This window comes from Prionailurus bengalensis, chromosome D4, assembly GCF_016509475.1.
Source record: "Prionailurus bengalensis isolate Pbe53 chromosome D4, Fcat_Pben_1.1_paternal_pri, whole genome shotgun sequence".
In the NCBI taxonomy this organism is placed as follows: domain Eukaryota; kingdom Metazoa; phylum Chordata; class Mammalia; order Carnivora; family Felidae; genus Prionailurus; species Prionailurus bengalensis.
Window position 1 is genome coordinate 72269049 of NC_057359.1, and position 11051 is coordinate 72280099.

Sequence of the window (11051 nt, forward strand, 5' to 3'; positions counted from 1 at the left end):
GGTCCCATGTTACACTGTTGCCTTTGAGAATACCTTTGGACTACTTGGACTTTGGATAACTGCACCATCATCTTTCCAGTGGTTAGTGATAAGGATACGGAAGGGCTTCCTAAAGTAATAGCTATTAATAACTGCTAACTGGTAATCTGTATTACATAGTTATTCTTTGCTGGCACTTTGCTGAGTACTTTACATGCTTATCTCATTTAAGCCTCACCACACATCTGTAAAATTAAGTGCTAGTATTAATCACATTTTGCAGAAAAGGAAATTGAAGATTAATAAAGGCAGATTACTTGCTCCACATCACACAGCTAGTAAATAACAGAGTGAGGAAGAACCCAGAAACCTGACTTCACAGAGCTTCAAGAGCTAGAAGATTACTTTGCTTATTGTTTTGGGATATCCTCCTACTCTAAAAATCTAGCTTGACATGGATATTTATGGATACAATATAGTAAGAACTGGCTTAACTATTAGATTTGTGTTTGAGTACTCACAGGTTGACTATTGGTCCACATAAACAAGACTTCTGTTTGGTACCTAATAATTCAGCGATGGTTTTGAAATAGGACTTTGTCAAAAGCATTTGGGGTATCTTGGCGTTTTCTAGTTTTATGAGCAATTCATCACCCCAATTCTATCCAAACTGCCTCTTAACATAGAACATGATACATCTTTAAACCATAAAAAACTCCCATCATCCAAGACTTCCCCACAACCATACTATTGGAAGCTTTACTTTCCTCTGTGGTATAGGGTTATCCTATTCATACAGGCACAGATAACTGGCTTCCACAACTACCTCATGTGGGAGTAAGAGTTAATGGTTTTAAAGGCTGCCTTAGAAGCATGAGGGCTAATATCAGGGAGTAAGTTTGGAGCAACTGAGATAGACTACCGGCTTACCTCATGTCATAGAAGATGGTTGAGCTTTTTATTTTTGTCCTGTAGGCTACTGGGCAGGCAGGTAGATAGTGCCTTATCTCGGAAACAAGGGAAATAACAGTACAAACACTTCTCCATTCCTCATTCCCTCTGTCCTGTGATATCTCAGCAATCTTGCCCCAGTGGTGACTGAGCACTGTTTGGTACAGGAAGCATGCAGATGCTTTGTTCCTGAGCTTGATTATTACCTAGCTACCCAGAGCTTGCCTGTGGGAATACAGAATTCAGAGGAGGACTCTTCTGACCAGGAACAGTTATGAATGAAATGAAAGTCAGGCCAGAGAAGCTCATTTCTGGGTGTTTTATCTTTGTCCTAAAAATGAATCTAGCCAACCTCTCCAGATTATCCAAAACCTTTGACACACCCCCACAAAGAGCTCTGATAGCCTGACATGTCCTTTTCTAATGTACTCACACTAATGACACCCTAACCAGATGTAAAGACAGACCTCCAGAGGTCTAAGGAACTGCTTACCTATTCCTGATCATGAATGTCCCTAGGACAACTTCCAGAACATGTCTCCAGAATTTTAAAGTTCTGAGAAAAGATTATTTTCAAAATATAATCAAATACTAAGAAAACTATTAATCAAGGATAAAGGAAGAAAACAGATTTTTTCAAACACAAAAAGGCTAAAATTTTACCTTCCAAGTAACTGTTCTTAGAACTTACTTGAAGATATGCCCCAGCAAATTTAGAGAACAGACCAAGCAAGATGAGATATGGAATCCAGAAAACAGTGTACCACTCTTAACCCCCCCAGAAAAACAGCAAAGGGAGGGGGCGCCTGGATGACTCAGTAACTGTCGGACTTCGGCTCATGTCATGAACTCATTGTTGGTAGGTTCAAGCCCCATGTCAGGCTGTGTGCTGACAGCTCAGAGCCTGTAGCCTGCTTCGGATTCTGTGTCTCCCTTTCTCTCTGTTCCTCCCCTGCTCACACTCTGGCGCTCTCTCTCTCTCTCTCCCTCTCTCTCTCTCTCTCCCTCTCTGTCTCTCAAAAATAAAGATAAAAAAAAAGAGTTAAAAAAAAAAAAAGCAGCAGAGGGGGCACCCGCGTGGCTCAATCAGTTAAGCGTCTGACTCTTGATTTTGGCTCAGGTTATGATCTCACGATTCATGAGTTCGGTTCCTGAGTTCGAGTCCTGCATTGGACTCTGTGCTGACAACACGGAGCCTGCTCTGGATTCTCTCCCCGCTCTCTCTGCCCCTCCCCCATGCATGCACTTTCTCTTTCTCAAAAATAAATAAATAAACATTTAAAAAAAGTGACAAAGGAAGGAAGTTCCTGGATGAAGCTAATTAGCAAGTCTATAGAACAGCTATTCCAGATTGAAACTAGAAGATTAAGGGCTCTTAGATGAAAGTTTACAGAAATAAAGGGAACCCAATATTAAAGAAAATATGTTTGACAACTTGGAGAACTTGAGGAAAATGTAAATACAAATAAATCAAGAAGAAAGAAAAGTCATTAGAAATCCCAGGAAAAGAATTACAAAATATAGAAAAAAGTCATGACCCAAATGTGAAGCAAAAGACTTTCAGATCAAGATGGTAAGAGTGGATATATTCCATGAAAATCCCCTTTGCTCTGTATGCATAGCAATAATAAAACCATAAAGAAAGAAAACCGGAAGTCATAACTAGGCCCAAATACCAGATAAATGCAAAAAATCCAAAAAAGGAACAGAAACTCAAAGCAGTAAAAAGGACGAAAGCGGGCAGCTGGAAGTTTGCCTTTTATAAAGTGAAAGGGGTTAAAAATGCTCCTGTGAGACAGGAAACTGGAACCAGACACATACCTCAAAACCCTGAGCAGTAGTGGGCCATCTTCAACACTGAAAAGAGAATGAAAATTAACCACTGCTAACTGCTGCCTGAGACCATAACTTCTAATGAACTGCAGGCCTGAGGAGACAGAGATCAAGATCATAGCTTTGCAACCAGGAGATAAACCAAGACATCCAATGGTATGTGACTAGTCTGTCTTATCGTTAATATCACCTCTGATCCACTGTTATGAGACCTAGCTCTGAATTAGGGACCCAAAGGGCTGAGTGGAGGTAAAAACTCAGACAGGCAACAAAGGGTAAGGAGAGAGGTTAAGAGAGAGAGAGAGAGAACTGTAAAATAAAACAACAAATTCTCACTTAAGATGAAACAAAATTTCAAGACACAAATTTATTATTGTTTTTTTAAACATTTATTTATTTTGAGAGTCAAAGACAGAGCATGAGTGGGTGAGGGGCGGAGAGAGAGAGAGACATACAGAATCCAAAGCAGGCTCCAGGCTCTGAGCACAGAGCCCGATGTGGGGCTCGAACCCATAAACTTTGAGATCACAACCTGAGCCAAAGTGGGACGCTTACCTGACTGAGCCACCCAGACACCCCACAAATTTATTGTTAATAAAGATGACTACAAAGCAGAGGGTGGACAGGGGCACCTGGTGGAGTGTTGTAGGGTGCAAAAAAAAAAAACGTGGCTACTAAAATCTAAGAGAGACTTACTTTTCTCAGTCTGCACTTTGGTACCTTTCAAATTTGGGGAGGGAATTTTCTTTTTCATTCGAAGAGTCTAGGGAATCCTACCCGCTTCAATCTATAAATCTTAATATCAATCTATAACTTGATAATATTACATATAGTTAAGGCTCTCTCTGCAAGGTTTTTTAAGAAAAGGTCTTTCAGAACCTCAGCTCAAAGATCCTGTTGACAGTTTTGCAGAAAAGGCACCCAGTACATATTTGCTGACATTGGTGTTGTTATTGTTGATAATGATTATGATAGTGGCAATGATGAGATGAACAGGAACTCATTTCTTCACTCCACAAGCACCAGAGCTTTGTGAAGAGTCAACATCCTGATTTCTCCAGAATGGCATGTCAACAATGCTATTGCCCATTTCCTTCAGGGCTGGGCATTGCCCTTAACATGACTTCTACTTGCTATAAGGAGTGTCTCCTCTGTACTCATTCAGCATATCATTCTGCCCCCCAAGTGGGTTTTTGGAAATATCACCATTAGATCTGGTAACCCTGAATCAGAATTCTCTCCACTCAGCAGTTGATGCTGTGGTTGAGAGTGGACCATGCATTTAGGAGGAACCTAGATTTCAGGAAGCAATACGTGCTCACTAACCAAGCAAAGCATCATCAGAAACCGTATTATTAAGTGATGCATTCTTATCTCTCAGGGACCAAACACATCCACTTACAGCATTGTCTGGCAATTGCAGACCTGCCGACCAGGGGTAGGGGGAGAGACATAAGATCATTGCCACATAGCATACCATTTAGCCCAATAATCCTGCATCAGCTGTCTGAATACAGCGTGGCCCAAGGCTGATCCTGGAATTCTATATTCTTCATCATATAGTCATGGTCTTTGTCACAGAGGATTCTCCATCCTTGCTCCTCTCTCCCTCCTTCCCTCTTTTCTTTCTTCCCTTTTTCCTTCCTTCACTCACCAGGCATGCTTTGAACTATGTGTATCAGATACTACTCCAATAAGAAGGTGGTAAGAATCACATGTCAATTTTAAATTAGGAAAAGTCTGAAAGACCCCAACATCAGGAACTGAAGTAGGTTTTTTTCTGAGGAATAAGTGGAACAAACAAAACAGCAACTCCCTGGGGCGCCTGGGTGGTTCATTCAGGTAAGGTCTGACTTCAGCTCAGGTCACGGTTCGTGAGTTTGAGCCCTGCGTCAGGCTCTCTGCTGTCAGCACAGAGCCTGCTTCAGATCCTCTGTCTCCCTCTCTTTCTGCCCTTTCCCATGCTTGCTCTCTCTCTCTCTCAAAAAACTAAATAATCTTAAAAAAAAAAAAAACAACAAAAACCAAAAACCTGAGCAATCCCCATCAGAGTTGCATATGCTTGAGTAATACCCTCTCCTACACCCACACCTGATTTGGTTGGCAAGATTCTGTGGGCAGTTGTAAGTATGATGGATAGAAAGATTCCCTTGAGTTATCTGGGCTCTTTGAAGGAGGAACAGAAAGGGCCACTGCCCAGTATGGTTGTGCAAGTTGGGTTATGCAAAGGAGTGCTTGGAGAAGGTGAGTCAGGGCAGAAATCTAGCTTGTGCTCTGTGCACTAAACCATGAGGTGAGTGCTGCAAAGGATGGCACATTTTTCTCATTCCTACAAAGGTAGACTGACTATGTTTTAGGAAGTAGATCCATTTTCTCTGATTGTAATTCTCTGATGAGAAGGTCAAGGAGTTGTAACCAGAGAGGGAACACCGGCTGTGTGAAGAGGCACAGGCTTTACAAAACAAGGTATAGAGTGGACATCGCCATCCACATCAGTTCCTCTGCTTTGAAACAGCCTAGAGCCAGGATTTTTTCTGACAATCCTAATATATTTCTAACTTGGGATTCAGACTTCATAGTGGGGCTTCTGGTTTCTAGCCAGTCCGTCCTCACATTAGTCCTGTTGATGTTTGTCTCCCTGAATGTGAATATATCCTCCTTATCCTCACTGACATCTTTGGATGGGAAATTCCTAGAGAATCCTCAGGAAGATGCAATGGGACTTGAACATTAAGTATTTGAGGAGATGTCACCCGGGACCAACCCTGTCATCTAAAAAACCTGCCTGGAAAACACAAGTTTCCAGTCGTGGCTTGATCCCAACTCTATGCCTGCTCTTGAATAAGTCCTTACCTCTCTCTGGGTTTCAGTTTCTCGGTCTATACAATAAGAAGATTGGGTCTTTATTGTTCCCTTAGGCTGTGGTTATACCCTGCTTGGCCTTCTGAGGTTGGAAGCATAAAAGTGACTTGGCAGCAAGGCCTCGTTTGTAGTCCCGTGGAGCCTGCATCTAGGACACGAGGAATGATATGGTTGGAAGGCGCAGAGCCCTGTGCTTCTCTCCCTATGCAGTTCATGCCAAGTGAATCAAGGATATAATCACCCTTGGCATACCGAACATTACTGCACTTACTTCAGCTTCAGCTTCTCCTTTTATTCGTTAAGTTGCCATCCCTCCCACCTGTGCATGAGTATGCAGGTTGCTACAGTAAAAACCCTGGAGCTTTGAAGTTCCAGTTTCACCCCTTAATAGTTATGTGACTGATTCCCAGTTTCCTAATCTGTAAAGTGGAGATAATGATGTTTATGTCATGGAGTTGCTATGAGGATTAAATGAGATTCTGTCTAAAAAGCACATAACACAGGGCCTGGCTAATACATAATAATTTCCTTTCCTCTCCTACCTATCCACTCCCCTCTGCCCCACCACCAGTGTGCACATGGCAGTAAAGACTATTAAAATTTTGCACTGTGGAGGGGTAACTTGACTGTCTAATGACACAAGTTCAGACATGAAACAGGTATGCACTTGGCTATTTGTGGCTTGACATCTCACGCTTGCCATTTTTTCACCACAGTTTCATCTGAACAGGTGTCTCATTAGAATGATAAAAAAAAATGTATGTTTTTCCTCTGAAGTGGTAGTTTCCTCCAGTTATGCTGGACCTGATAATTTTGTGTGTGTATGGAAGAGGTTAGCATCCAATGGGTCCACTCAAATGGCATTGGGAAGTCCCCTTAAATTTCAACCTCAGTGCTCTCTGATGAGTTGACTGTCTCCCAACATCCATCTGTGATTTGAAGCCCCATTGTGTTGTTACTGATACCAAGAATTAAAGAATTCTTCAAGGATTTCACCCCCTCCACAAGGCAGCCCATTCTATCTGTGGAGAGTTCTCTTTTAATGAAATGTACTATCTGCAACAATCACACACTGTTCTGATGTGTAGAAAACAAGCAAGTTAGTATAATGTGCTGGTTAAGAGCAAGGTCTCCTTATTCAGACTGTTTGATCTTGAAGACTGACTTTGGTACTTACTAGCTTTGTAACCTTGGATATGGTTAATTTCTCAATTTCCTTATCTAAAGAAATGGGGTCAACCTGGTTAAATGATTCAATATGTATAAAATGTCCGATACATAATTAGTTCTTATAAGTGTTCCTTTATAATACTGACAATGATCTCCCCTCCACACAAAAAGTTGTCATATCCCAGAATAAAGCTGAGAATTGCCCATTTAACAGCAGTAGAACTGGGTAAGTGAGAGGAGCCAGTACCTAGCACTTGAACCATCCATTTCAGAGATATACCCAGCTACAGGTCCTAGAAACCTTGTCTTGAGACAGACCATTATAACTAGAAGGAAGATTTCAATGTGAAGAGCAGTTTTCTGCTTATTGATCTCCTGGCTGATCATCTGAGAGCTCAAGTCTCTGTCTCTGCCAGGTGAGTACAGTACACCTGAGGACAGTAAGGTCAGAATGGCTGTGAATTCCTGATCACCAGCCATCTTTGCATTGTTGGTTCGATGCCCATGACCCAACCATCTCCTGGAACTTCTAGACCATGTCCTTGACTTCAGCCTGCTGCTATGAGTAGTACATGCAACTTGTGTCAGTTACCAAATGGCTCCACCAGGACTTGGAACACCTGATTGAGAGAACTTCTTGGCAGAAAAGGCAAAAAAGTTGCTCCTGGCTCTGGCCTCATGCCTAAATCCTAAGAGTGTGCTTGCTTTTGGTGCTGGAGGCCTGAGTTTTTAGAAAGGACACAAGGAATCTGTTGGCAAAGTTATCTGGGTTTTGGTTTACCCTGCTATACAAAATGAAAGGGGGGGCAGGTATTAGGGTATGTTAGAATTACTAAGGCTTCTTGGTAGTCAGAGCATGAAATAACTTCCCACTTCTGATCATTCTCAACTTGCTTGCTGGACCAGTTGAGGAAAGCTAGGATATTCACAAAGTCTGAACTCAGGTGTGTAACATCATCAGGATCTAGGAGGATGCCTGGAAGACAGCATTCTACAATGACTCAGACAGTCTGAATACTGAGGGATGCCCTTCAGTTTCTCTGCTTGAAGACCTTAATTTTTAGAAGTGCAAAGAATGAAAGATCAATAAAAACTGGATTGGTGGAGGAAAGTTACCTATGGGAAGTGGTCCACATTTTCTACTTCCACTTCCAAGACCATCTTTCCCACTTTCCCCTTACTTCCATCCCAGATTGTGATAACCAAGGTCCTCTACACCTTTGACTTCTTCCTCTTGACATACCTTGACGTAACAGACACAGGTTCTTCCCAAATGTTACTGCTTCCTCTGCTGTCCTTTCCATACTCTGTCTACTGCAGGAGCCAGAAGAAAGAGCAGCATTCTTACAGTCCAGTGTCATTTACAAGCTATTATTCCTATACATCAAATAGAACATTTTCCTCTGTTGAATTTCAAGCCACTAGGTTGTATCACAATTCCCTTCCTTGACTCAAACTACTATATTCCTAGTCCTTTCCCCAAATTTACTTCTTGCTCATGATCCGTGTCCAGTCCCTTAATAACCATGGGTGACCACAATGTCTGTGGGGATGATCTATCCCATAACTTCTTGACCTTCTCAATCCCATGACCTCCATGTAATTTCAGTGACACCCACCCCCCCAGTCATGGACTAATCTTGGATTTTGTCAATTGCCCCAAACTACTCCATCTCTAGAATTATAACTCTAGTGTCCTATCCTCAGTGTTCCACTTCTCACACCCCTTGCTCTTTCTAAACCTGCTCTTTGATCTTAACAAGACCTCCAGTATTTGATTCTTCCATTTTCCACTTTCTTCCAGTCTATTTGTCTCTCCCCTATCTAAACGAAATTCTTAGTTCTTCAGATCAAATACTGTTTGGCAAAACTTTCTGTTCTTTTGTCTCCTTAACCTTTTATCTAACCTACCTGGAAAAACAGCTGGACCTTTCATGACACATCACTGATCAACTCTCCTATTCCTCATCGATGTTTATTTTTAATTTATCTATTCTCTACAAATTCCCTACCCCTTCTGTGTCCCACCCTACCTTGTCACTCTTACAAGACATCCTCATTTAATACCTTACACAGAAAATAGAAAGTGTTAAAGAGTAATTGCCTTTAAGTCTCTGTCCCTCATCTCCAGTATGCAAAATTACCTTCATCTCTCTCCTCTGGTCTAAAACTAATCTTCTGATCTAAAGCTAATCTAAAGCCAAAGCTACATGTGCCATGAATTTTATCCCTGTCTACATCCTCATGGGCCTTTATCAGTTAACTCTCTGTTATCATTAATGTCTCCCTCTCAACTTGCATCTCAGAAGGTTCTATACCAGGCAGGTCCTGGTTCACTAGGCTTTTGCCTCACCTGGGAAATATCCACCTTGAGCATTACTTCAGGGGTGCCATTGATAGAAATATGAAAGTCAGAAAAAGGGGAAAAATTGTTAGGAACAAGAATTAGGAATTGCGACTTTAGTTTTTTAAGTACAGAGTTTGATGGGCCATTCCAGTAGAAATGTAGAGTAGGAGGTTTGGAGATGCTCATATGTATCTTTAGGAGAGAGATCAATCCTAGATATCCAACTTTCTTCCTTCCAGATATCCCTGACACATCAAGGGCATAGAACTATCCATTAACTTGGATGAGACGGGGGTGGGTCTTATCCCTGAGTATTTCTTTTCCTAGTATTTTGCTACAAAAGTCCTCTTAAGTTTTGGGGATATTAACATATTTAAAGGTATGTAAAAAAAAGTTATGTCTTTGGTGCTGAAAATCCAGATGTTATAACTTTGAATTTCATCTCAATCTCCAGATGTGGAATCCAAAAAAAATTCTCTAGTCTTATAAGCAGAAAATAACAGTGTAACTCTGGGTCTTTATTAGGAATTCTTATATTTTTGTATAATTGAGGAAACCCTTAGAGTCATTGTACAGCCCTATTTATTAAAAGAAAGGCTCTGCAAGCCTTCTTGGGAGTCTCTCTCTATTTGTCTCTCTGATCATCATGGTTGTCTCTGTCTCTCTCAAAATAAATAAATAAACTTTAAAAAAAGAAAGAAAGAAAGAAAGAAAGAAAGAAAGAAAGAAAGAAAGAAAGAAAGAAAGAAAGAAAGAAAGAAAGAAAGGCTCCCCAGGCCACCTGGGTGTCTCAGTTGGTTAAGAGACACCTCTTGGTTTCATGATCTTATGATTTCAGGTCATGATCTTATGATTTCATGGGTTCAAGCACCACATCAGGCTCTGTTCTGGTGGTGCAGAGCCTGCTTGGGGTTCTCTCTCTCTCCTCTCTCTCTCTGCCCCTCCCCCACTCACACTGTCTCTGTCTCTCTCAAAAAAATAAATAAGCTCTAAAAAAAATTTTTTTTAAAGAAAAGAAAGGCTCCCTGAACTTTTGTTAGAGAATGACTTTATTGGAGCATCTGGCTGGCTCAGTTGGTAGAGTATTTGACTCTTGATCTCAGGGTTGTGAGTTCAAGCCCCACATTACATGTGGAGCCTACTTAAAAAAATAATAATAAAACAAGGTTTGCTTTAAAAAAGGGGGGGGGGCAGGTGCCTGGGTTGCTCCATTAGTTGAGAATCCGATCTTGATTTTCATCAAGGTCATGATCCCAGGGTCATGGGATTGAGCCCCGTGTTGGGCTCCACATCTGCTTAAGATTCTCTCTTTCCCTCTGCCCCTCTCCCCTGTGCTCTCTCTCTCAGGAAGGAAGGAAGGAAGGAAGGAAGGAAGGAAGGAAGGAAGGAATGGAGGGACGAAAGGAGGGAGGAAAAGAAAATGAGTTTACTGTTTCCCCAGAAGTCAAAGTACACTATTCTACAGATGCTTCAACCTCCTCCTTTGAGTACCACTTACTGACAGAATATCTGCTACATTTAGAGTAGAAACAGGCAGAGGCTGAGAAATGCTGATGAACTTTTGGGTGGCATGTCTTTGGCCTTTGGTTGAACTACTACTCCTCAGAAGTTTATCATATTCCAAATTCCCTTTGATAAAATTGAGCTTTGTTTCTCTGATGGATAATTGCTGTCACTCTCAATTACCTCATTACATATTTAAAAATTATCTTATGTTGCTTTGAACTGCCATAACCAACACACTCTTTTGATGATAACACACTGATTATAAATATCATCACAAAGTACACTTGAACATTCATCAGAAACTTGAAGATTTCCATGAACGAACAGGATGACATTCATCAATGTGCTTGAATATCTGCAGTGCCACTCTGCCAAATGGTCATCTGTCTTCTCTTTGAATCAG